The sequence below is a fragment of the Perca fluviatilis genome, chromosome 16 (assembly GCF_010015445.1).
Source record: "Perca fluviatilis chromosome 16, GENO_Pfluv_1.0, whole genome shotgun sequence".
In the NCBI taxonomy this organism is placed as follows: Eukaryota; Metazoa; Chordata; class Actinopteri; order Perciformes; family Percidae; genus Perca; species Perca fluviatilis.
In genome coordinates, this window is record NC_053127.1 from 26,894,854 (window position 1) to 26,922,643 (window position 27,790).

The 27,790-nt window shown below is 40.2% G+C and overlaps 1 protein-coding gene across 4 annotated transcripts in view; it reads right to left on the reverse strand.

Annotated features, from left to right (window-relative positions):
* Nucleotides 1–27,790, reverse strand: part of flrt1a (fibronectin leucine rich transmembrane protein 1a) — a 70,658-nt gene that overhangs the window by 24,304 nt on the left and 18,564 nt on the right. The window contains exon 1 of one of the 4 annotated variants that reach the window (XM_039777573.1): nucleotides 16,714–17,346. The exons of 1 other annotated variant lie outside the window; for it this stretch is intronic. The gene's annotated coding sequence lies outside the window, so the exon portion shown is untranslated. Of the gene's footprint in view, nucleotides 1–5,464; nucleotides 5,570–16,709; nucleotides 17,347–27,790 lie in introns of those variants that run through there. 2 more of the 4 variants (XM_039777572.1, XM_039777575.1) reach the window with 2 other exon arrangements.

Below are 27,790 nucleotides of genomic sequence, written 5' to 3' on the forward strand. Positions count from 1 at the left end.
AATTTAAGTGCTGGACACCTCACTGCTCTCTCTCCATGGCTCTCTCTCCCACCTCTAGGTTTCCTCTTTGTCCCCTCAACCACATACACACATACACCTCAACCACATACACACATACACACACACACACACAAACAGTTGACCATCTCACAATCGAACAAGCTGGAATAAGGGACAAGGTCGACATGCTGGGGGTGGGGGTGGACGTGTGAGACGGAGAGGAAATTAGACAGGATAAGAATAGAGAGGGACAGAGAGCATGCAGAAAACAAAGACTAATCTCACAAATGACTCATGTCTGGATGGCCTGTTTAATGACACATGTACAGCCCCATGAGAGAGAGAGCAACACACCGTGCTATATCACTGACCACTGTTTAATTTTTTTTTTAAAGATTATTTATTGGCCATTTTAGGCCTTTATTTGACATGACAGCTGAAGACAGGAAATCAGAGAGAGAGGGGAATGACAATCGAACCCCGGGCCACTGCAGTAGGTACTGAGCATTCGTACATGGGGCGCACGCTCAACCAGGTGAGCTACCACCTACATTCTTTATGTTTTCGCTGCTTTGACCACTACGCTTGTTCCCTTGTCATTCAAAGGCCTGCAGCTCACAGGAGGTGCAGTTCAGTGAGTGCCTTCACCTTCCAAAATGTTTCCTCTAAAAAAGTCTTCCCTGTATACGTGATGGGTCGCCCTCACTCGACCACTCAGCCGAGCAGACCGTGTTCCAACCTCGCCTGCCTGCAGCGAGCTCGGACCAAAAGAGACAGAAATAGCCCAAGCTGATCCAACCGGCCACGTCAATCAGACTGACTGCAGAACAGAACAACAGACTTGTTGTGCATTGTGTGCATCTAAAGTATATCCTGACCCGTAACGGCACTAAATACTAAAAAAGCTACATGTCAAAATAGGTACTTGGTTGTCTTATTCTGTATGCGACTGCATTATTTTGATACACGTGGTCCTCGGTCATGCTGCATGAATATTAAGAGGTTGCAGCTAGTTGTGTATGCTACAGAGTTCATAAAAAACAAGGTCTAATAATTTAATGAGTCTGTTGACATATCCCACGGGCTGCCATACTGTCTTGCACATGAGGTAATAGGAAAAGAGAGCTAAGCATAAAATGATAGAGCAGGACTTGACAAATGGAGAGCAGCAGAAAACAAGAACCCAAGGTAAAGAACAGTTTCAAGCATTTTCTTGAGGCATTCTTGATAGAAAAAGCCTTGAGAGTATCCTCAGATCACTCTGGAGACTCAGATGATCAAGAGCCTAAAAAACACAGTGCTATGTGCCTATGCAGGCAAAATCGAAATTAAATTCAAAATAAACATGCATCATGTCATTGACATATTAAAAATAAAACTGTTATTTTCTCTATTAGTCTGTGATAACACTGTCTCTAATGACCTTTGACCACAGCGCTGCTGCTCAGCCATATTTCCAGGACTGATGACATTTGCTCTCCTGCTGAGAAAAATATAGTCGTCATCTTTCAAACTGCATGCCCTTGACTCTGAGCAACTCTACCTTGACATGTGTCCGATCATCACATTGACAGCATTTTACAGAACTAAATAACATTAACTTTTTTCACTAGATTAATCGCTTCAGCATAGCACTACCATGTTCTTGTTTTTACAGTTACAGTAATGTGAAAATATACTGTGCTGTAATAGTGTTATCTGTATGGATGTTTTACTGCAGACTCCTACGTACTCCTTTGTTGGACTTACAGCTAATACATTTCACATCAACAATCGTATACAAAAGTATGGTTGAAAATGTGAACTACTTCAGATTAAAATGGAAGCCATTAGTCTAAAAAATAAGTTTGGATCAATTTCTGTATGGTATGAAAATCAAATGACATGGCTCCTGAAGCTGTGAACACAACACTGACAACATTTCACATTCTAAGTTGCTCACTGACACATCCAGCAGTTATGGAGCAACATTAACTTTCATCTGGAGTCGTGTTTCTATCCACCTGATGAAGTCCAATATTCACTCCCTTTTTTGTCTCCACCAATTCCTGAGGGAAATAGTCAAAATATTGCTAAATTCTCCACTTTGTTCACCAGCTAGTCTATGACTGTGTCTGTCTGTGGTTTGGTTCTGGCAGGTAGTGTACAGTACAGTGGGTTTTTAGAGCTTTGTCACTAAAAACAGCTGCCTGATGCGGCTGAAAACAATGCTGTGAGAGTGGTGAGACGGAACCAAACAGTAAAGCTGCAAGGCTGAAAAGAGCAAAGCAGTGAGCTGAAAGACGCTACAAAGCTCCATAGAACTGAGGAGAACTGCAGACTCGGCTGTAAATCTCTGTGGGTTTTTGCATACAATCATGTGAGCCATTGTTAATATAAAAATATTGAATATAGCCATTTCAAGTTTGCATTCATGTCACGATGCTGTGAATAAGGTAGGTAAGGGATAGGACCCAAATACAGAAGAACGGGAACCCATAAGAAAGTAATACAGACTTGAAGTTCACTGTGCTTAATTTCTCGAGCAGGTCTCAAGAGTCCACTAATTGATTTTTAGCCATGCTGGTGTCAAGACTCTATGAATGGCTCTATGAAAGGCAATGTCTGTCCGTCTGTCCACCACTTTGGTCCAGACTGATATTGTAGTTGGAATTTTCCGCTTACAAACTCATGCTATGTAAGTTGAGACAGTGATATCCAGGTCTCATTCAGTTCTAGGGCTGGGTATCGTTCAATTTTTTTCCGATACCAATACCGTGGCTTTGATACCTGTTCCTAAATGATACCAATTTTATAAAACAAAAAGAAATTTCAACATTACGGCACAAATCTACTACGTGAGCCCCATCTCTGTGTAACCTAGAGTTTTTCCTGCGTGTCTCTACAACGTGTAATGTCAATCAAGCCAATCAAAAGCATTATTTGATATTGGTAGAAGCACGCTGCATGCCTACTGGCTCACTGACGCTGATGAGATTTACCCCTTAGGTATTCAAAATTGGGTATTATATGACGAGGCATTTCAGTCAATGCCTACCCAGCCCTATTCAGGTCAGTGTTCAACATAACCTCATAACCTTTCCAAGCACAGTAGTCCTTCAACTGTGTGTCTCCTTAGATGACGGGTGACATAACAACTATGATTACACAGTGCTCCCTCATCCTGCCAAGGCCATAGAGGAAGTAAACACTGAACACATTCTGTCTGTGCTGAAGAATTTGGGTTAAGCATCTGTGTTTACAGCGCCTGCAATATCTTTGTTTACACTGAAGTTTAAATAGTCCTTCAGGAAGAGAAACTTCAGAGAGTTGGGACTTTCCAAAAACCTTCTTCACGTATGTGAATTAAGTTGTGCTGCTCCTGAGTTTTTCCTTAACAGATATAAATTATATCTCAATAACTAGTAGATGGCTTGCCATGCAATTTGGTTTAGATCTGTGTTTGGTGTTTAAATCCCCCAACATCGTCTTCCAGGGCAGCTGCATGGATCTTAATGTCCCCCTTAGTATAAACTGTAATAATTAGCAAATCTTAGCATGTTAACACTGTACAATAAGATCGTGACCAAACATACACCTAAATATCAGTATGTTAGTTTTGTTATCCTATATGGATATTAATGAAAAACTCAGTTAAAAAAGTAGTTAAATTTCACTCTACATCACTTGTAGTTTAAGGTCTGAAATTAGCAAACACACTGGCATGGTCATAATATATTGCTTTTTCTCACTACCCTTCTGTTTCTTATTTTGGTTTTACACTTCCTTCACTATGTCCTTTCTATTGAACTAAAATCACCAGCTCTCTCTCCCTCTCCTCCTGACGTACATGCTCATTCTCCCTTGAAAGACTTCACTTCTTGATGGCAGCATTATCACCACAGCCCCCTGACAAACAAACCCCCACCCATACAACAAAGCGCACACACACACACGCACACACTGCGTAGGCTCTCTGCAGTGCCTCTACCTCATTGAACACAGTATAATACTTCATTAGCTATATAGCAGATTTTACCGTTCTAAGTGAGATTAGCTTCCTTTGTCTCCTTTTAGCCTTTGAAAAGCTCCCCACCATAAACCTTCTCTCCAGTCACAAAGCCAATAACCTCAAAGTCAAGAAATTTTATGTTTTCCTGGCTTTTTTTTATTTTTAATTTGCTTTATTCTCAGAGAGTGCGTGTGCTGGAAGAGATCCATGGCAATATGACAGATTGTGACTCTGACACTGAAAACTATAACACTGAAAAAATACAGATGAAGGACTCCCAGAGGGGTCAAGCGCTCCTCTTTTATTAGTTAAGAAATATAAAGAAACCAGATACTTGTATAAAAAGGGTGTAATGTAATTTTCTAAAGAGCTCATAAATTATAAAAATGTACTGTAATTTGTTTACATATTATACAACTCTCTACTGTAATATTAAACACAGACAGTATTAATAATCAAACTGCTTAAGGCTGTTCCATAAAGGGTAGCAGTTTGTCTTTCTGAACAGTGGAAAGTTAAAAAATTCAGGAGGCAGACCGGCGCCACAGAACTCCATTTTATACCTTCTGAGAAATTTTCAGCGCAATTGATCATCACACTTCATTTCACAAGGCACAAAGCCTGAAGCGCAAAGAGAGGACTGCTCGGTGGCAGGAGGAGGGAAGGAAATCAGAAACAGTAAACCTGTCCATCTGGACCCCGTCTGTGTGGGCTGCTGGTTACTGCACCCTGACGGGGCTTCCACACTGCGAGCGGCTGATGTGTAGCTGTAATCTGACCTAATGTGGGTGGTGCAACAAGCTATGATTGCTTCTATGTTCTGGTCTTGTGAAGCTACAAAGGTTTAGCACAGGCTAGTTGTTAATGTTTGTGCTGCTATATATATATATATATATAGCTGACTGCTCACGAGCGGTCTTTGGGAAGCATCAATCTGTAACAACAAAGTGAAAATTTCACGAGAAAAACAAAGCTGTGAGCAGAAATTTTCACTTTTAATAATAAAAATGAAAGTTTTATATGTGAAGCGAATGGATCCTACAGGCAAAGTTGTTCGCCATGTTGCAATGTATATAATACATGCCAATTATAAATGTATATAGCATGTTCATTAGTCAAGCAGCATGGTCATTATGAAGTTTGACTTTGAGACTTTACTACAGCGACCCCAATTATCACATTTGTTCCACTGCTTGTCTCGAATGTATCCACCCAAAGTACTGTACTATTACACATCTAAATGTACTGTACACAGTCATAATACTGTTTCACACCTGAGTTACGGCACACATTTGCATTAATGCTCATCTAAGTAATTTTCTCCTTTCCTGTTACTCTCCAGTTTTGCTTGTTCTCTACAACATTCCACATTCATGACTAAATGAGAAACAATCAAATAATTAAAAAAAACATCTTTAAGATAAAAAAAAAAAAAACACACACAAACTAATCTGACTCATTGGGACAACTCACCAACATTTGAACCAGATACTCCTCCTGATTGGTGCATGGACGTATGTGACATCACTCTTTTGTCACAGAGTTCACCTCAAACCAGGGAGAAGAGCACAGAGCAAAAAAACAAAAATCTCAAATATGAAATAACCAACAACTATCCTCACTTTTACAAAAATATGTTCATGTTGGACCCCTAATAATAAAAAGCTGAATGAGAAAATAGGTTTTCAGGGCCTTAAATATTTCTGTTCTATGGATGGCAACCTCTTCTCTGTGCATATGCCAACAAAGCTTTGAAATGTTGCCTTAATTTTGATAGTGGCAAAATCACAACAATATTTAAATCAGTTTTGTCCACTTTGGCAGATTTCTGGGAACATGTTGATTATGTTGCTCACAGATCATCTGAACACAGCACAGTGATACACAAATGTTCCCTTTTCATTTTATACATTGTGAGCTTATCCACTTTTATTTTAGACTCCATCCAGGTCTCCTTGCAGTATAAGGCCAGTGCCCTGCTCGTCAGCCATTTCACTGAGCTTTCTGTCATGGTTTGTGAATTATTCATTTAAACATGATTGACCGGGGATTGAATTACGGGATGGATTGATCAGTGGGCTCGTAAAAAGGAATTCCAATGACCACTGAAACCTATAGTGTGACTTAAATGACTAAAGGGCGGAGCAGCTTCAGCAGGCAGACGTGATCTACCAGCAGGCTGAAAAAATGCATCACTCTGGTTTTAGTTTATAACATCCCTCATTCCTGTTGCTTTCTCTGTCAAAAAGAGTGTTGGAAATGGTGGATGTTAGCTGGGGGGGCTAAAAATATAAGAAATAAGAATGGATGAGGGAAATGTATGATGCAAATGTGACGTCTGACACTGGGAATGCTCCCAATGCATTGCATGGAAATACTAAAGACAAACGGTTGTCTGTCACTTTAATAAATTAGGCTAAAGATTAGGGCTGCAACTATCAATTATTTCCATTTCTTATTACTCTGATAGGTTTCTAGTTGAAAAGATTCATTGTTTGATCTATAAAATACCAGGAAGTTGTAAAAAAATATATAAATTGTTATAAATTGCTTTATAACGAAATGCAGAGAAAACATAATGCCGTCTGTAGTGTAAAGGCTTTGTGGTGGCTGCCCTGGTTGTTTTGGCAATTAAACAAATGTCTCAGCTGTTATTGTAGAAATGGTAGCACTCAGTGTGAGGATGCTGGATGTTAACACCTTTAACTGGTGCTAAGAGCACATATATCAGATGTGATAGAAATGTCTGTGAACTGTCTCATGTTTCCAGGAGATTGTTGTTACTGGTGTTTCTGTCTCTGACTCAGATTCTCTCTCTCTCTGCCTGTCTCCACCATCAAAGCAAAACAAAAAATCCCTGATTTTTCATTACCGCCTGTCTTGCTTTATCCCTTAAGGTTCAAGTCTGAGCCTTGTGTTTTGTCTATTTCTTCTTTTATTTTGTGCATTTCTGCGTTGCATGAAGTGCTGGACATGCCCTCCTTCTGCACTATAATAATCCCAGATTACACAGCGATATTGAGTGTGAGTATAGACACACATTTTGTTTTCTTTTAATATGCTTTATGTAATCTTGTGTCTTGTAATTTCCTCTTTGCAACCACTGACCTCTGTAAATTGCTGTAAAATTCTGCAATCCAGGCCCCACAAAACACTAATCAGATCTTGGATTTCCAGAGCTCCTGTTCAGTCTGCATCAACCAGAGAACCTGACCCAAATCACATGTCACTTCCCATTTAAAGTGAAGAAATGAGGAAAAGAAAGAAAAAAAGAACGTCTGCCATTGGGGAAATTATTTAAAATAAGAACATTTTGGAAATTATGAAATAATAACTGCTGTTCCTTTTCTATGCCTGATTCTCCTGTTTTCAACCCCACTTATCAGTCACAACGTCACATATTTAAGACTCAGCTCAGTATCAACTGTACCGTCTGAAGTGTGAGACACATATATATACATATATATATACATATATACATATATATATATACACATATATACATATATATATATACACATATATATACACATATACATATATATATATATATATATATACATACATATATATATGTATATATATATATATATATATATATATACACATATATATATATATATGTATATGTGTATATATATATATATATATATATATGTGTGTATATATCTGTGACTGTTACTGCACAGGGGGGAGTGGGATGTCACACTGTTTGTATAATAAAGGTGCTGTTTGCATATTGCAGAGTCATTACAGGAGATGTCTTCCTTTTGCTGTGTGCTATAAAGCTCTTGAATTTAAATGCAAAGCGCCTTCCTTTTATTTATTTTTTTTGGAGAAAGAAAAAGAGAGGAAAGAAGCCACATGAGCAACAAAGCGGAGCTTAATTATTGCTCCAGTCACAACAAAAAAGAAACCAAACGTAGTAGCCTTCCAGAAGCAATAAACACAAACATCTGCATCATATGTTAACAAATAAGGAATGGATTTAAGGTTGTCAATCTATCTTCATCCTTATATTTAAAAAAAAATCAATCTTAATTTAAAATCAGCCCACATGTAATTGTTTTTTTTCTAATCAATTCTTCTCCCCGCCCTGCTGCTTTAAATGGTGGATTTTATGGCAGCTGCCTGCGTTGTCTCTGCCTCGAGTCTGTCCCCCTGGATTCATTTACAGGCCTTTTGTGAATGTACTGTTGCATGTTTTAATGGCCACACAGTTCTCTGGGCAGCAGAGAATGTAATGTGTGCTGCATGTGTTTGAGCTATCCAGAAAAGAGCAGCAATAGGACAGATCCACGGCTACAGCACGCAATAGCCAGTCACGTTCAAATGTGTATTTTCTCAAGTCAGTTGGCAAATATCTGCACCAGAGTTGGCATGCCCACTGTACCCTACTGGCTGCCAGCTGTCACTCAGGAAGACAGAAAGATGGAGGATAGAGAACGCGAGGGAGGGAGGGGAGATAAAGGGAGTGGTGATGATGTGAGGACACGAGCCCCGAGGCTTTCTTTCTCTCTTGTTTCTCATTTGTCTATCTGATGAAAATAAAAAAATAACATGGCAGCCTGAAAGAAAGAAGAGAGGTCGACGTCTGAGAGAAAGAGGAGAGAGAAATGCTGAAGGGAGAGAAAGAGAGAGTGAGGAAATGTGTGTGTTCATGTATGTGGCACAATTACCACAACAAAAGTGATTCTGAATGCATTAGTCCAAATGAGTGCACCCTTGGGTTCACCACGACATTAACCGTATACAACAATGTGGTATTTTATGCATGCTTTTAATGTGTATAATGTGATGTGAAGGGTCTCGTCTTGATGCCACATACTGTATGCACTCCAGTGAATTACAAGTGGAGTCATTCACATGAGTATAGTTACATGCACAATAATATTCTACTATTATTCAGAATATGACAATATTCCGAATTTGAAACAGGTTGTTTAACAGCACATTCCGTTTGGATATTCCGAATAAGGCCTAATAAGATTAAGACGTGGCATATGCCGGAATTATTTGGGTTTTAGGATCATTCTTTGGACATGTGTACAGCGCATTTGGAATATGCGTCTCAATCAGGGTTTTACCGCAGTCTGTGACACTTTATAGTCAGTTTACGGCCTCTCGCCTGTTTAAGGCTTATGGTCAGCTCTGTGTGTTGCTATGGTTGTACACAAACCAACCGGCCTACCAGCTGTGGTAGAGATGTATGCCCAAAAGAAAAGCCCACATTTCTGGTCAGAAGAAGACACACACCTACGTTTAAAACAATATGAAAGACTTGGGTATCAACACGTTTATGCATATGCGCAAACATCGCAACGCCAACCTTTTCAAGAAGGTGGTTGAAGGAACGAAAGAGGGAGGCTATGTTGGCACTGTCAAACAAGTCTGCCACCGGTGGAAAACTTCACGGCTGCACGTAAACGGGAATATTAATGGTATATTCATTTTCATTAGCGATGTAAACAGCTTAGTCGGAATGCTGTCTTTTTCCGGAATAAGGGCAAAAACCAGAATATGTGCATGTAAATGTGTTGGAGGTGGGCTGCCCCATTATGATCCAACTACAATTACTAGTAAACAGCAGAAAAACGAACAGTCCATTTAAAAAATGCTTGTTTTCTACTCTTGTATGATGAATGAGGACTATTGTGAACCCCTTTATGGAGCCTGCTGCACTAAACAACACAGTGTACAAAATCTGATGTCATGGCTTCTCTCTCTGACTTTTGGACCATCAATCAAACTGCAGTCACAGCACGGCACAGGGAACATTTCAGCTTAGTTAACTCTAAGAAAGGTGTCAGCAGCATGTGTGGGTTTGAAATACTCTATATCAGCACATACTGTACATTGGATTTGACATTAAGTTACTTGATATTCTTTGCTCTGCTGCAGCAGATTTACAGATTAATAGATTTCTTGAAGCCTTTCATGTTACACAACCAGGCATCACACATGCAGATACTATACAACTCACTCATATTCCACCTCATGGGAAACATCAATATTTAATACATTTGGGCCATACAAAGGTTTGCAATTGAGCGGCACTCTACTCAGTGATTCTGACAGTTTACTGAATTTGCGTGTATTTTTGTCAACACGTCAGATACAGCGCCGTTACTAACAAACGACACTGAGAATGAATGCTTGGGCATTTCATAAGACACTGATTTACAGTACAAGAGGGCTTAACAGATCACTAAATCTCTGGAAGACACATTCTTCCTTTTGCTGGATTTAAACGCATTAGTGTCTACAAATGTCAATACCATTCGGCCCCAGAAAGCTTCTTTCATGTCTCATTTACAGCCTTAACATAGAAAAGGAAAACCACCATTCGCTGCTGGTGTTTTGCATTTTAGATTTCTAAATGTGTTTTTTTAATTAAAATTCATGCAAATAATAATTATCAGCATGTTCACTGTTCACCTTACTTTAGGCCTCAAACTCCGGCATTCTCCCCTGTGTTACACAATAAGAGTTATTAGATTAACACAACATGAGCAATATTTCACAAATCCACCCAGCATGTATGTGTACAAGCAGAAACATTTTTATCAAGGGCGCATGGGACTGTATTGTCAGAGATATTGCTATTATACTCAGATAAACCGTATTTTTACATACAGTAGTTGTGCTCCATGTTGTATTGAAGCGGTTTCGAGCTACATATTGTTTAAAAGATGTCGGTGTGAATGTGTAGCGCAGAGCAAATTAAGTTGCTAGAAGAACATATTTCCAATGGGAAAAGCATGCACCAACAAGCAGGCAGAAGGTTTGATTTATCGCGTCTTCTGCATCAATGTACCTATACTGTAGAGCCTGTTCCTTAAATGAAAGCCAAAATGAAAATTGAGTGATGATGCAGCTTGCTTTTTCAGTCTGTCAACATGGCAGAAGGAGGAAATAACATTGCCTGTGGTAGAGCAACACAGGCTCTTTTGAGTCAGAAGAATTGTGATTTTATTCCAGCTCAGTACACTCTCACAAGCAGCTTCAAGCTATTGATGTCTGTTCCAACAGCTATTGTTATTCCACATTCAATTCACAGATACAAGGATACCACTTTTAAAAGTAAAGCCACATATTGGACTATGTCAATGCAATGATGACCGCACAGCTTTCATCTGCGAATGGCTTTCATCTACAGATGAACTGGTCACTCTGCATGCACAGCCAAAGTATAGCTCCTCAGTTCCTCGTTAAACCGTCGTGTTTGGAAAAGACTGAGGCATCAAGAGTTTTTCTCTTCTGTAAAAAAGAAAAACAAAAAAAAAAGGCAGACATTCTGAATACTCGAAAAAGACAAAATGAATGCAGGAAGCTGTGTTTCTTTAGCCTCAAACCACAGTAAATGGTTATATCAGCACCACAGCTGATGTAATCAGGGAAAGATATGCACGGCGCACACAGCGAGACTGAAGCATAGCAGGGGAGGGAGAGCAGTTCCTGTCTGCTCTTTGTAGTTATATCATGAAATTGTCATCATCTCTCATCTTTGCACCTGCACTGGCTTAGATTCAATATTAGAATGTGAGCTTGAACCTCACAACCTTGTTTGCAATATTTACCAAAGCCTGTGGTCTGATGAGTCGGATCTATAGGAGTGTCTATGTACTGTAGGCCTGGCTGTTAGAGCAGTTAGACAGCAGGCACAGCACTGGTGGTTAACCTCCTGTGGTTCCCAACTAGATGGACCTTCACCACCCCTCGTTTCAAATGTGTTTAAAGTGATTGTCACTGAATACTATTCATTATATAAAAGTGGGAATTATTACAATTATTTTAACTGTTTCATTCATTTGAGCTATTTCAACCATTTATCTATATATTTCAGTCACCTATTCAACCGTTTGATTACTTTTAGCAAACTATTTCAACATTTATCCCTTATTATTTCAACAACTTTTCTTCTCTGTTGTTAAATAGTTTGATGCACTCTCAATTGTAACACTTGGTATCAGGTGTTACACTTGATTTGTACATGTTTTTCTTTTTTTTTTAACCACTCTGCAATCTTTCCACTACCCCCCTAGCAAACATAACCCCTGGTGTATGAGAACCCCTGGTTGGGAATCACCGATCTAGGACCCCGCAATCCCACGTTTTGTCGAGCTAAAGGCTGCAACATCTCCACGGAAGCATAATGTGAGCCGTGCCGCTCCAATGCACCACCAATATCTACAAGAAGCTGAAGAAACAACTGATCCATCAGGCTTCAAACACCCTGACCAGGTCAAACTGGAGGAAAAAAGAAAACGTACAAAACGGGCATAAACATGTGATACTGAGTCAAGGATGTTGTCCATATTGAGAGGTATGAAACAGAGATCTCTCCCCCATTGTCTGGCTGGATGAATTTGGAGCCATGTCATTGTTTTTGAAGGGTTTTAACTTCTTGACCAGCTTTGGTATTTACTGCTCTTCCCGGTGACATCTTAATGAACTGATTCCCTGTTTATAAACATCCATATCAGTCCACTCAAATAAAGGTGGACTATGTTTTCTCTCAGTTGTAAGATATGTGACTATATGTGTCTCTTTTCATGTCAAAACAGGTTACACCATGCATTGTGTAATATGTGATATACCTAAGGTCTATTTGCATGCTTTCAGTGCTTGACTTCATTACATTTTGATTATTGGAAACGAAATGTCAAATTTCATGCATCGCAGCACCTGAAAAGACTTTTTGTCTTAGGTGGCTGTTAAATGACACACTAAGCTGCAGAAATAAAGCCAGTGTAGAGAATGGATGGCTTTAACACAGGATTGTGTTTGAGTTTACCAAACCTGCTATCCTATGAATTACCTCGCACACAAATGCAGTAAAGACCACATACTGTTGAACATATTTAGACCTTTGTGGTGGTTAATATTGATTAATTATGTATCATATTTCATTCTAATTTGCAATCAGCATTACAACAATCAACAGCAATTAGGGAACAATTGGAAATGTTTTCATGTCCATTTGTAGTTTATTTGCCTTGGAAGGATTTCGGTTTGGAGTGCATGTGCTGATATCGCCACTCCCGTTCTGCCAAATAAATAGCTCTCATAAAACTCAGGCGTCTGCTGCACAGAATGGCAGGAAGTTTACAATAAATGTCTGGATAAATCCACGAAAGACAGCATTGCCAACTCTTCTCCAATGAAATACGCTAATGGATGCTCAAAAAGTCGCACAAAGGAGATGATGTAATACCTTCATTTACATGTAAATTAAGTTAATATGTATTTATCATCTGAATGAAAAAAATTGCAACATGAAAAAGAGAAAGACGGATGTTGTGAGTGGAGAGTGAGCTAAGACTGGGCTATGGAGATGCTTGATTAGCTGGTGGTATAGAGACACATCCTGTCACAAGCTGCCCCTTTCTTGTCTCCCAGCCAACACTGATCCAATGAACCTCAGTTTTGTCAGCAGTGGTTCAACGTGCTGTTTACCCTGCAAATGTACAACTAATTAATTTGTGGTCACGGCCAAAGAGAGGCTGTCCAGCTAAGTGCAGGCCTGTGGCAAGGGTACCAACACCAAAGGCCCCAATGGTTCCAGAAAGCCCTCTCTTCCCTTCCTCCCCTCTAATGCTTTCACCGTGGAGAAGAGAGGGACTGTGTTTCTGTTTCTGCTGCAAATGGCAAGTGGCTTAACAACGGCTTTCATTAAAAACAACAAAAACAGTTGGATGCAAAATGCTGTTAAAATATGACAAATTCCTTAGAAACAGGTGTAAGCCCACAGACATATTGCAGAAATTAGAATTCTCAAAGAGGCTAAAAGGTTGCTGAAAATTTACAACTTTATCTGTTCAACCAGATGAACGTAGGTGTACACTACTTAATGATAATAACGGTCCTTGTTATACCTATAAGCTCATAAATTTCCCCTTTTGTTACTGAGCAGTACTAATTAGTACTTATGAATCTCCTTAATCAGCATTGTTTTACCACATTGGCATTGAAAATAGCACAGTGGGATTCTCGGAATGACTTACCTTGCAATTAGCAATGTGAGTGAATAGTGAGTATAGGTGCATTCCGTCAAAATCAAACTGAAGTTATTTTCATGAGCTGTGTTAATCCTGCTGCTCAGTCCACCTCCAGTCTGTTCTGACAGGTTTCTACTTACTGCCCACCACAGACACTGCAAACCATAATTTTTTCAGCTGTAATGGCAACAATGGGTAGCAGGAAAGCTGTCATTCCTATAATGACCGTGCTGTCATAAATATAATGGCTATGCTGTAACGTTTTAAAGACAGGAAGTTCTAATATTCCCAGTGTGAGCAAAAAGTACTGGCGCTGAGGGCAGCTAGCTTGGCTGGGCTGAAACTGCCATCATGTCTGTCGGATTCTGTGAGCTTGTTTTGTGGAAACACTGAGAATGATTGTATAAAGGGCGTAATGTATTCTTGTTTCTGTGAAATCTTTGGTGCAGCATTTTCTCGCCTGTTTTGATCTATTTCTACACGAAAAAGCCATGTTGATGTTGTGTGACGTGTTGAAACTAATCTGACAGAGATCAGTACACAATGATCTAGCCATCAGTCAAACGTCAATAACGTGAATAAGTAATGTAAGTAATGTTAGCTCGCATTCACAGCCAGTTGAAACGAGCACTAATAATTTGAGACTGGCAGCAACAGCACGGGTCTCTGATCCGCTACAGGTTGCCAAGTAAGGCACACTTACAGTGAGGTGGTCATTATCCAAAGTAAGACCCAAGACGAATTGCAATAATGAATGGCTCCCAATACATTATCCTGCTTATTACATAGCTACTTACCAAAGACATTCATCAACTGACACAGTATACTGATTTTAAATGTTTTTTCTTTAATTCAATGAAGTAATCAACAAGGCAGCTCAGTACTGCAGCCATATAAACGTTTATAACTAGCATCCATGGCTACACTGTGAAAGAACTGGATTTACAGCCACATAATGAAAAATCCAACAGGACTGCTGTACAGTCTCTGACAGATAATAAAAAAGTATTGTACTGTCCCCATGCTCTGATGTGGTCTTGCAGTAGCTACAGTTAACTTCAAATCAACAAATAAATTAAATTACAAATGAATGAATTACAAAGCCACACTATTCAATAACCATGTCAATGACCCAGTCATCTAATAGCACTAGAAGAAGCTCCATTGCGCCTGAGCTGGTCATCTAATTGCAAACCTCAATTTCTTGCATATTTATTAATGTATGATGAAGCCATGCAAATCAATTCAGCAACACTCTGCAGCTCACAGTTACACTGCAACTACAGGTGGATTTTTAGGGGGATTTTTATTTTATTTTTTTAAAAGGCGTGTGCAAGTCATAAAAGTGAGCGATGTAATCAGCGAGGCCATTCACCGTGACTGCCATCATTACTGCCAGACGCAGGCCTTGGTGCCAGCGAGTCAGAGGGTAGTCCATCCAAGAATACCTCTTCCAACTTTCGCAAGATGAATCCCTTTGGCGATGCCATCTGTTTGTCTATCGCCCGAGTGCCATGCGCACAGGTTAGATCAAGTTATTGTGGCGGGCATGTCTCAAGCCTCTGCAGTTTCTTATTTACACGAGTCCTCATCACCCTGTTTGCTTCCGCCTCTGTGAAGTGAACCCTCTGTGGGTTTTTGCCAAATCTACATTCATCCTGATATTCAGCACACAGGATTATTTAATGAGCTGCATAGAAAACATGGCTGCGTTTGGTCGACATCATCTCCCAAAATCTTTTAATAATGTATTTGAAAGAGCCATTGTTGATATTGACAGAACATTTACATGAAAAAAACGGCTTGATTTTTGTACTGATGACATAATGTAATAATAATAATAATAATTATTATTATTTTACACGTTTAGATTTACAGCACATCGTTTTGATTTTAGCTCGCAGCGTTATTACATCCAACTGTTTTACCAACTTAATGACAATTTAATGGGCATGCATGGTGGGAGGCACTGCTGCAGGAGTAATATATGCAGTCATTCTATCCACAAGTCAGATAAGTTAATGGGAACCCAGCAGTGTGTGTGTGTGTGTGTGTGTGTGTGTGTGTGTGTGTGTGTGTGTGTGTGTGTGTGTGTGTGTGTGTGTGCGCGCACGATCACGCATGTATACCTTCAGGTTATTCAATACACATCATACCAACTTTACAGTCATCATTTAACCCTAAACCAAAATAGTAGGCTATATATTATTTAAGTGTATGAGTGATGAAAGCATTGTTTTGATTGCTCTAAAATGCAGACATTTACTCCATTAAATATACATTACAAGTGCAAAGGTGTGTGAAATATCACAATTGTGAACTGTGGCTTCAATATGCCGTTTGTTTTTTCTCTTGCATGCCCATCACTGCCCAATCCCTGTAGCTTTTATGTTGTCTATTTTCCTTTCTTTGGATTTATATCCAGACTGGGCCTTCAAAACCAGAAGCTTATATATGTGACTGCCGGCAATTCAGTGAGAAAAAAGAAACGTAGGCTATCCTTAATCAAGGGGTTGGCATATTTGCCAAGAAGGACGATTGTATTGTTTCACAGACAGACCTGGTTGTTTCTTAAACCGTAAGACAATTGTGTGTCAAATACTAGTTGGGGCTATAAGGCGCAATAAAACACTGATGGCATGATTTTTTTTTATTTTGGCCAGATCGGATGATGAACAGCATATATTGGCAGTCATTGCACATCAATCAAGGCTCACCTACCGGATGGTGCTTCGGATGCCACGCTCTCTCTCGGCTGGGTTTGATGCAAAGTCCCTCAGATTTGGCCGCCCTTTTTTCCCGCACGGGTCCTCCGGTGTCCCCCAGAAGCAGGTGTGACCACAATCTCGCCTTGTTGTATTCCCATATGTTGTCGCAAGCGCAATTATGAATGCTCCAGTTGATCAGTGACTGGATAGCCTGTGTGATCATGTGCTGCCAGCTCCTTTCTCTCCTCCTCTCCTTTTCTCTCTCTCCCTCTCTCTGTCTCCTCTCTGTAACTGCTCCCTCCGCCCGGTTATCTCCCCGCTGCGGCACTACATGGCTATACTGTATGGTAATACTGAGAAATAAAACGTGTCCGAGTCGCTGGCGAACTTGTGCGCCTTATTATGTCAATTACTCACCGGACCGGTCCGTGCTTGCTCATCCGTGCACCTTTGCAAAAAGAAAGTGTGCGGTCCCTTAGCTATATCCCCTATTTGCACTGAATAAATTGCACCCGAGGTGCTGAAATGTGTTTTATTTTCTGAAAGAAAAAAAATCTCGAGCTACAATCTTCCGGCTGAGGCTGGAGAAGAGGAGCAGAGGAGAGAAAGAATGAGGCATAAAGGATGGAGAGGATTAAAAGAGAGGGAGGAGGAGGCTGGAACGCATTTGTGAAAGCCTTTCCTCTATGTGTCCTTTGAATAACAGTGAGACACGGTGCATATTTCACAAGTCTCTCTTTCCCTTCCTTTCACTCAGCTGGGTTTTAACTGCAGTGGGAACTTGGGCAAAATAAGCTATACAGATCATTGAGAATGTTACAAATGTAAATTAACTCAACATCTATCTATCTATCTATCTATCTATCTATCTATCTATCTATCTATCTATACATCCATCCATCCATCCATGTGCCCAGTGGTTTTGTCTAGAAAAACGTTGCAGTTGCATTCTGGAAAAACAACAGTTGCCCACATATTTTGCCCTGGATGGTCTTAGTCTCACTCCCCATTTGTCAGACTGATGGATGTTTTTTAGATTTTTTAATTAGAGCTCCACTCTGATCTACGCAGCGTGTTGGGCAGGTTATGATTCTGTCCAATCATGGCACTGTTAGTCCGAGCCTTGACAGCGAGCATTTTCAAAATGGTCCTCAAATTGGTTGGACATCTGCTCCAGTCCCCGGAGTGATGTGGACCAAGGCTCGCACGTAGAAGGAACCGAGCCGTGTGTGGACAGAGTGTCGTGAATCCCTAAGCTCAGACCAGCTGCTTGCATTTCAGTTGTGCATCAAAAACCAAAACTTGTCTGCTTGAGAGCACTCCGTGAATCAGCTAGTGTGATTAGGTGTGGCACAGTTTTAGCCTCTTCCCCTACTTATATAAGCACACGCAAAATGTGCTGTGTCTACAGTTTTGATATTGTTTTATGTCCCTCGATCATGTTCAATGAGAAGCCAGGCTTGTGATTTGTGTAGAAAAGCAGAATTTTACACATAAAGGCAAAGATCAGTGACTCTTATAATTACAATGCAGAGCATCAGCGTATAACATTAATGATTCAGTAGGACCTTGAAAAATGAAAAATGCAGCCACTCAACGATTTCTCCTGTGCTCTTGATGCATTTGATGTAATTTTGTGTGTGCATTAAAATGATCAGTGTTCCTCAGAGAAACAATTACTGTAACATCTGAGAGTGCTGTAGCGTGGCCAAATGATAACCTTAGCCCTCTGAACAGAGAGGGGAACAGACTGGGTGTTTGGAGCAAATAACCTACAAGGGTGGCTCTCCTCACTGAGAGATGAAGCCAGACAGAAAGGCAAGGAGGTCTTTAACCTAAACTAAACCCGTTTGAGGAGTGGTATTTCTCAGCCTTATGACAGGCCTTGTCTCTACGCTTGACGTCTCTCTGGTATACACGGGGGATGTGCAGCCAAATATTCCTGAATCTGAATGATATATGCACTGTGGAGTCACAGAACTGCAACCTTTTCATTAAAGCTGCCACAATTCCCTAAAAATGTTGTGACAGGTGATTTTTATGTATGGGTTGGTGAGTAAGCAGACTAGTTTGTAGTTGTCACAGTTGCTTATCAAAGGTGCATGCCCCTGGCAAACTGCGTGACGCTGAATGTGAACGCTCCTTACATGTAGACATACTAGAAATATACTGTACAACACAGTCACAGCAGAGGAGCTATCTGTCATTATGTGCATGCAAGTCATCGATAAGCAGTGGTGAAATGTAACCAAGTACATTTACTCAAGAACTGCACTTAAGTACATATTTGAGAAACTTGTACTTTACTTGAGTCTTTTCTTTTCATGCCACTTTCTACTCCTACTCCACTACATTTCAGAAAGAAATGTACTTTTTACTCCACTACATTAACCTGACAGCTTTAGTTACCAGTTACTTAACACATTATGATTGTCGCACACCAAAACACATTCAAAATGAAACTACCCAACAATATATATCTATAAGTCCCGCTGAAATTATTAGCCGATTAAACACTTAGTTGATTGACAGAACTGTTTTGATCGTTTCTAAAAATGGGAGGATTTTTCTGCATTGAGTACTTTTATACTTTAGGTACGTTTTCCTGATGAAACTTACATACTTGCAGGACTTTTATTTGTAACAGAGTATTTCTGCAATGTGGTAATAGTACTTTTACTTAAGTAAAGGATCTGAATACTTCTTCCACCACTGTCGATAAGTCCAATCACGGTCATGCTGGCAGGTCAAGACATTTTAGTGGCTCTGCAGACTGACTGTAGATTTTTTGCAGCTGCTGTACAATCATATAGTAAGGTGAGCTGAGCTTTATGGACTCTGTCCTTCATTTATTTAGCTGCCTGGGCTGCATGCTGAAGCACTGAAAGAACTACTACTTCAGTTGGGTTGTACTGGCTACAACCTTGTTTGAGTGTATGGCTTGTCAGTGGTTGATGTGGGTGTTTTCAAATGTGCTAATTCAATTTACCTGGTCCTCATAATACAGGCTAACTGTGGTTTGCCATACGCTCAGGCTGATGATGGTACTGTCCTTGAAGGCCGTGTGTATCTGGCTCTTGTTTATAGCCAGCTGTTAAGATCCTTTTGTGATAAAGTGGCTTTCAGTCCATCCAATGAACTATTGTGCTGCTAAATGTGATTTGCCATTAACATGGCCATATTGTAATTAGACTGCAGATTGAGTGAGGGCTTCAGTGTTTTGTGATGTTCAACAGGTTTTTCTTCAGAAGAAAATGCACAAGGCCCAAGCGCTTAAAATATGTAAAGGATCCCTAAACAGTGCTGAGACAGAGACAGCAGGTAATTCCAGAGGTAGTCTCACATTGCCAGACCTTCCTCTACAGAGCTGCGGAGGAGGGTCTGTCTAGTCCACAGAACATTCCGGGATGGGAGAAAAACGTTCTCTGGTTTATTGGCATTTCTTTAAACCAATTAAAATCGTCTTGGTCGGTGCTGAGCTCCGCACGGAGCAAAGGGGACTCTGCAAAATAGCCTCGGGAAGGAACTTGTTTTGGTGGAACGTATCATTCAAAAGTTGTTTTAGTCGTGCAACAGAAAACTCAGATTGGACATAGATAGTCAGATAGAGGAGCAGTTAACCATAGTCCTCATAAATCCACCGGAGTTTAAAATGCCAACACAAAGAAAGCGGAAGGGGAGGGACATCCGACCGAAATGAGGGACATCTGGCGGAATTTCGGGGAGCACCTGAACAATCCTGGAAGTGAAACGTTATCGATATAGAATACACATTGCCAGACCTATCTCCACAGGATTAAGGTCTGGCTACACCACAAACACATGGGATAGGAGAAAAAACGCTCTGGGTTGTTTGCACTTCTTTAAACCAATCACAATCATATAGGGCGGCACTAAGCTCTGGAAGCAGAGACGGCGGCTCTGCAAATGGTCTCGGGAAGGAAACTTGTTTTGGTGGAACATTTGCACCCCGCAAAAGAAAACGCCACATACAATATTAAATTAAGTTAACTGTTCACACAATACAGTAACGTGAGCTATTTAAAATTAGCTGGATACATGGTTAAACGTAAATTGCTCTTTTGGCTTTGGTGATAAATTTATAGAATGGGTCAAAATATTATACACCAACCCACAATCTTTTGTACTAAGAAATGGGGATAAATCCAGCCTGTTCTCTCCCTGCAAAGGGAACCCTTTGTCTCCTCTGCTTTTTAACATTGCATTACAGCCCCAGGCAGTTGGCATCAGGAAACACCCAGACATTAAAGGTATCAAGCTTCGTGCCGCAGAGACTCGTGTGGCTTTATATGCAGACGACCTCTGTGTCTGTTTATCTGACCCAGCAGTCTCTGTCCCATCCTATTAAATTACATAAATTCCTTTGGAGACATTTCTGGGTATGTTATTAATTGGGGGGAAAGCAAATTCATGCAATTAATAGATCAACTCACAGATGCATTCCTAAAAAATTTACCTTTCAGAGTTGTGAAGGATTGTTTTACTTATCTTGGACTTAAGTTGACCCGGAACCCAGAACATCTCTTTAGATCTCTTTAACTGCACGGAGTCAGTAGAAAAACTGAAAGCAAATATTGAGTCCTGGAGGATGCTACCCTTATCCATGATTGGACGAGTCAATGTCATTAAAATGGTGAGCCTACCCAGGGATCCATTGTTGTTCTATTAACTCGAGGTACAGGCTATTCCAGTATTGAGATGCATGGACTGCATTATTCAAAAACAAAACTGAACCGCATCTTCCCATCAGTGTCTTCTAAATCTGATCCTTTCGGCTGAAGGATCACTAGCACACCTTTTCTGGTTCTGCCCTACACTATATAATTACTGGACAGAGATCTTCGGCTGGCTCTCTAAAGCCTGATCATGCGCATGCTATATTTGGTTGCTCTACGGGAACTTTTGAGTTGTCACGTGATTTACAAGCAGCTCTGCACCTAGCAATGCTGGTTGCTAAGAAGCTCACTCTCCTGTCTTGGAAGTCTACCCATCCACCCTGTTTTAAACAATGGCTTAAGGAAATGGTGTATATCATACAGATGGAAAGGCTGCGCCTGCATAAGGTTAATATGAAGAACAAACTCTTCTTGAGAATTTGGGGCCTTTTTTTGGCTCCATGACGTGGACCTGTCTGTATAGATGAGTAAGAGATGTGTATATACTTTCTACCTATACAGTATTCTGCCTCACTCATGATATGTTAAATATTGTCACAAATTGTCTGAGAGACTAATGTTACTTTGTAAACTGACAGCCGTAAAGTACTGTATTGTATGGTGGTGACATATTCGGTTTTGTGTTTTGTGATCCCAAAACGTCCCAGTTAGATAGTAAATGCCTAAATACATTCTGTGTAAATCTTTACAATCATTCCCCAAAAGAACCAAGCAGGCCTGCCTCATTGCACCATCCAAATTTTATTAAAAACTTGCCATTTTCAGCGTGTAGCTTGCTAGCTCAAAGTGTGTTGTCCCGAGATGAATAGAGTTTGAGAACGGCAACACACACAGAGCGGAAGGAGAGGGACATGTCAGGCAATTATCCTGAAAATGTAGCCTACCTCCTTTGATCCAGACTACTTCAGAGGAAACAGCAGTTTGCAGTAGTGGGGAATGCTATTTTGAGGTAGTTTGCAGTATTTTGCTTTATATTATTAAGATGCAATTACCAATATGGTGATTGAGATCCTGGTGTTCAAAGTCACCTTTCCCCCCTAATCTGTAGGAGTGCCTTAAGGCAGTCTCCAGGACTCAGCAAAGGAGTGAATTTAATATTTGACCGCCCTTTTGACACTTTGTTCATCTTTCCTCTCACCCATTGCCACTGCTCTCCATCTATGCTGCATTTCTTTCCTTATCCTCCCTCCCCATGGCGTCTCAGTGGGAGTGGGAGTGTAATTACGCAGTCAGACGGTGTTTACAGACGCAAAGGCGCCTTAATTTATTCCAACAGTTAGCAGTAATTCCCCACTTTAATTTATAGCTCCTCTACCCAGTGGGAAAACAAGAGTAGCAGATAGTGAGAACAAGGGGGAAAGAGATGGAGCATATGGGCGTTATATTACAGAATACAGTTGACTACAACGTCTACAAGGCTTTGGCCCATGTTAAAGACATCACCATTGGTTTTAATGCACATTTAAGTTTTTTTTTCAATCTATGGTGGTATTGTAGCTTGCTCTATAATGGAGGAAATGCAAACAAAAGATGAAAAAAAGATGATCATGGCTGTGTTATTCACAGCTAAAAAAAACTTTGCGGTGTTACTGTTCAGTAATCGTTATCAACCCGCTCTTTTATAAGAAGCTTCAGCGGCAAGCTGACAGTGATATTTATGTCAGGTCAGGCTGTAAACCATGCAAAGCCGAGGAGTGAAGGGTAGTTCAGTTTGTCTTTACTGTCATTTAATCAACACCCTGACTGGGTAATAAATCCCCCTTACCAATGTGTGGCACTTCTCTCCTTGTTAACAGGTTTTCAGCCTGTTTAAGGTTCGATTCACCGCAAACAGGGAGTCTTTTCAGGCTGAAGGTGCACTAGTTCCTGTGTTTTCTTAACTTTTAAGTCCATCTAAAGCTGTGAACACTGGTGAGAAAAAGGACATTGATTACATTCACACTGCCACCTCAGAACAGCTACAATGGTTCTTATTGACTTTTTGAAAACCATGTGAGGCAAGGTAGAAAATCTTAATGACCACACCAAAAGACAAGTCAAGATACCCAAGAAAAACAGCCTGCTGAACTGTAGCAGCTGGCGCGGAAACACGCCGCTCCATCCCCAGCATGAAAGTGCAGTATTGATGCAGCTGTTAATAGCAATTTTAAACAGGAACATGTCAGAATGGAAAAGAAAGCATGGACTAAATCTTTGCATTAAGGGCCGTCATTGAAATCTTTTTTTTTTTTTTTTGTCATCTTCCTGGACTGTATCCTCTTCTCCATTCAACTATTCTCGATCGTCATGCAGAACACAAACACCAAAGGCTCCTCTAAATTGGACGACCTGATTAACATTTACTCATTTAGCTTAAGTTCTCATACAGAAGGCAAATTGCATTCAGTGTAATGCTAGAATAAACTTAAATTACAGCCAAGCATTAATAAGACCATTAGGAGTGCAAGAGTCAAAGCTACAGGGGCCTGACAATGAATGTAACAAATCTGTGTGGCTAGAATGATAATTTACAATAGAGAAACCCTAATTATTGAAACAAGGAATTTTGAGTGCAAGAGGGAGAAAGAAGATCTATTATGCACAGGGGAGCGGGGCTGCTTCAGTGGCAACTGTAGTGGAGATGGGGACATGCAGATATTAGATTTACGGGAAACAGAGACACTGATTGCTGTGTTGACTGGGAGCATGAAGCTGAATCCTCCAATGATCAACCACGAATGAGTAGTTGACGTGATGTTGGGTGTAGCCACAGTTCTGTCACCGCAGGGAAAAGAGAGCTAACCGAAAAGCAGACACACAAACACATGAAAATGATCATGTGCACTAGTAAATAAGCTGCATCTGTCACTGGTCACACATGTCAGCGGTAAAACCACACAAAATTGGCAAAGAGTTGCCTCATCTGGCAAGTCTCTTCCTTAATTACGGCAGACTAAATGATAGCACTGGGTCGTCCTGATGAGCCAGTGGTGAACACACAACATGTAGCTGTGACCTGGTATGAGTCTGGCTAGAAACTTGTAGAATTAGTAGGCAATTTGCAGTAAAATATTTTGAAGCTATACAATACAATAGTACTTATTTAACCACAATTACTGCAAGAGGCAGAGCATAAAGAATACAATATCTTACTCTCCAATTTAAACCTTACTGGCTTAAAACAGACAGCCTTACACTCCTACAGTATATCACTGCCAGACAATTTAGTTAAAGTTTGGGGGAAAAAATATCCTTAGGTACTGTATTATCTATCAAGAGTTTAATACAAAATGAGCTAATTCTTCAGGACTGTGTGGGTGTGGTTTGATCAGATCAGTCAGATCAGTCTGATTCTAGTATTGCTAAAACCTGATTGGTGCACGCAATGAACTGAGTCCCGCCCACATCCAACCAGTGAGAAAAAAGAGCACAGAAAAAACAACAACACTGGCAGAAAATAAAGTGTAAGAAAGCCGATTTAAAAAAAAAATTTTTTAGGTTCTTCTTTTAACCGTATGGTCACACTACAAAGCTACAAAATGGCCAAGAGTGGACAGCTATATTGTTGCCGTTGTGGTGTTGCTCGTTGACGTAGTTTATCGTCATGGGCTTGTTTACATGGAACAGCTAATTTAGCTAAATAATACTGTATCACAGCTAGCCATTGTGCGTTACAAAAAAATATACATTACCTACTCTTCCTACTGCTTTTTTTAAGTTAATGTTGCGGTAAAAAATAAAAATAAAAAAAGTTTAAAAAAAATAGCACTGGGAACTGGCTAAACGCGAGAATATGTTTTTCTTCCATTTTTTTCGACGGAACAGAACAGGAGCTGTGAGGAAAGAGCAGGTGACCGGAGATGGTCAGACCAAAACATGATTGGTTGACGCTTCATCTCGTCATTGGAGCACTAAACAAGGTTGAGGCCAGCTCAGCATTGATTTCTAGCGTGTCACGCCCATCACAGTGTCAGGCGTTTGTAGCTTCATGTCACCGGCTTCCATTCAAAATCACTTGCAGCCTGTGGCTTTGTCACCGGCGGTCTGTACACGGCATACAACTTTCAGAGAAAATATCATATATACATTGCCTCCAACAGCCCCAGATGCAAAGACAAAACCTTTTGCAAAACCAATAACATTTTCTACAACATGACTCATGTCACCAAAATATTTCCACCAGTTTAAAGGAATCATTGTACATGACTATTTAAGATGCTATTTGTAACGTGATTTAGAAATGAATTCTACCGGGACAAACACACTGCAGCCATTACTTTCTCATTTCAGTGCAGAGGCATTACCTCATGGATGCTTCAGTTCAAAAACTTTGCTCATCCGATGAGAATCACAATTCCACGACTGAAGTCACACTCAAGTGTGATGTCAGTATTGAATGGAAACATTAGATACCACAGCAGCACCAAAAACACTGTAGAGAGGGAGATGGATCAACATTTTGGATGGTGTGTGTTTCTTGATTTCTTCACACCCTTTCAGGTAAACCCAGGAACTGAAAAAAAAAAAAGAAGGTATAAATCATTGCAGTACATTTCCACAAAACCCCTCAAGATCTAATACAAGTACCTCATAAAACACAATTACAGAATAATTTGTGGATAATAAATTTAGCGTACAGTGTGTGAAGCCTGCAACAGTGGGCTTTTCCTATAAATGGCTCACAGCTTTCTTCATCTGAAACACATTTACATATTCAGAATTTCTACAATATAAAGATTAAAGAAGTGAAGCTGAACTTTCCCTACCGGTCACATCATCCAATTTTAAACAGCGAGATAAAACTGAGAAAAGCATGTAACGTTCAAAAGGACTGCTTATGAAGGCAGGACATTTCACAGTCATGTGAAAGTAAATGGGTTTTGTGGGAAGCATAACAATGTCAGCTTTCCAGTCACATCACCTTTCTATGGGGCCTCAAACTACGTACTAACGCAATCATGTCTCCCTCTTCGCCATTTACATAGACAATTTCAATGTTCATTCTCCCTTTAAACCATTCATCCGGCTGCTTTTTGTATACATTAGAGACACATAAAATAAGCAATAGATGGGCAAACCATGTCAATCAGTACTCAACACACAGGAGGAAAAAGGAGGAAAAAGAAATCAGTCTTATGGCTGGAGAAAGAAAATGGTGATAAACAGGCGTGGAAGGAAGGGACGAGTAAAATGTTCATTTTAGACTTTAATATCCTTTTTTCGTATTCATGCGATCTACAAACCAATCTAACTACTGTATACCACAAAGGGTAGTAATCTATTACAGCATTGATAACAGTCATTTTGACTGGATGAAATGAGTCCGACCACTCAATTAAACCCAAAGCAGCTGTCAAATTAAACTTAAATGACATGACCTGCTGACTAATGAATCCCAACTGCTTGGAATGTTGTGTTTGTCCTTGTGGGTAATTTAATATATATATATATATATATATGTTCATAAAAGTGATGTTGGTCTCATCTATTACGACCTTGTTTCTCCTACTTCACTAAATATTCCTTGGATCCTCTTCCTGCGGGGGAAGAGGACTTGCAGTCAGGCTGGACTCTTTCAGACGGCGGGGGTTACTGTCGAGAGTCAGCCCTGCTGGTATTTTGCCATACAGAGTGGCATTTACCCACAGGACTCACTGAGGTACAACCAAATATTTACAGAGGCGCACATTCTTTAATCCACATCGCAGCCATCATTTGTACCCTGCAGAGGCAGATGTGAAGCATTCTTGGCACACAGAGCAGGCTGGCGCAGCAGGACGAGCAGGGTGGAGAGGAAGAGAAGAGAAACTCTGGGTTAAAGAGGTGTTTGCGCACAGCAATACCCCCTGTGGAGGGTCAGCAGTGGTAATAAGGCTGTAGATATTTTGTTTTTTTTCTTATTTTCAACAAATCCCAAACAGCAATGACTTGACATTGCTGGTAATAAATATTGTTTGGTAGTTAAAGCCTAATAATATATGTTATTCCTCTGTGCCTCTCTAAACATCAGTGAGCTACACTGTTTAGTACGATGTTTCTTCATAACCATAAATATGGGCCTGTAAACCAGATAAATCTACCAGCTCATGTTTCATTTGCTCTGGCAGATATGTCTGGTTCCCTCACATTAAACAAAAAAAACATCAAGAAATTTGAATCAAGATTCTGTTACTGTATTGTCTATTTCTTGCCTAAAATGTTTGTGTAATTTCAAAAAGTTTGTGATCAGGCTGTCATGTTTTTCCTGCGTCCATATTATACTCATTTTCAGGTTCATAATTGTATTTTAAGGTTGTACCAGAATAGGTTTACATGGTTTAATTTTCAAAAAACACCATATTTTTGTTGTACTGCACAGCTCTCTCTCACTGCTGTAGATCCTCTTTTCACCTGGTTTCTGTTTTAGCTACAGAG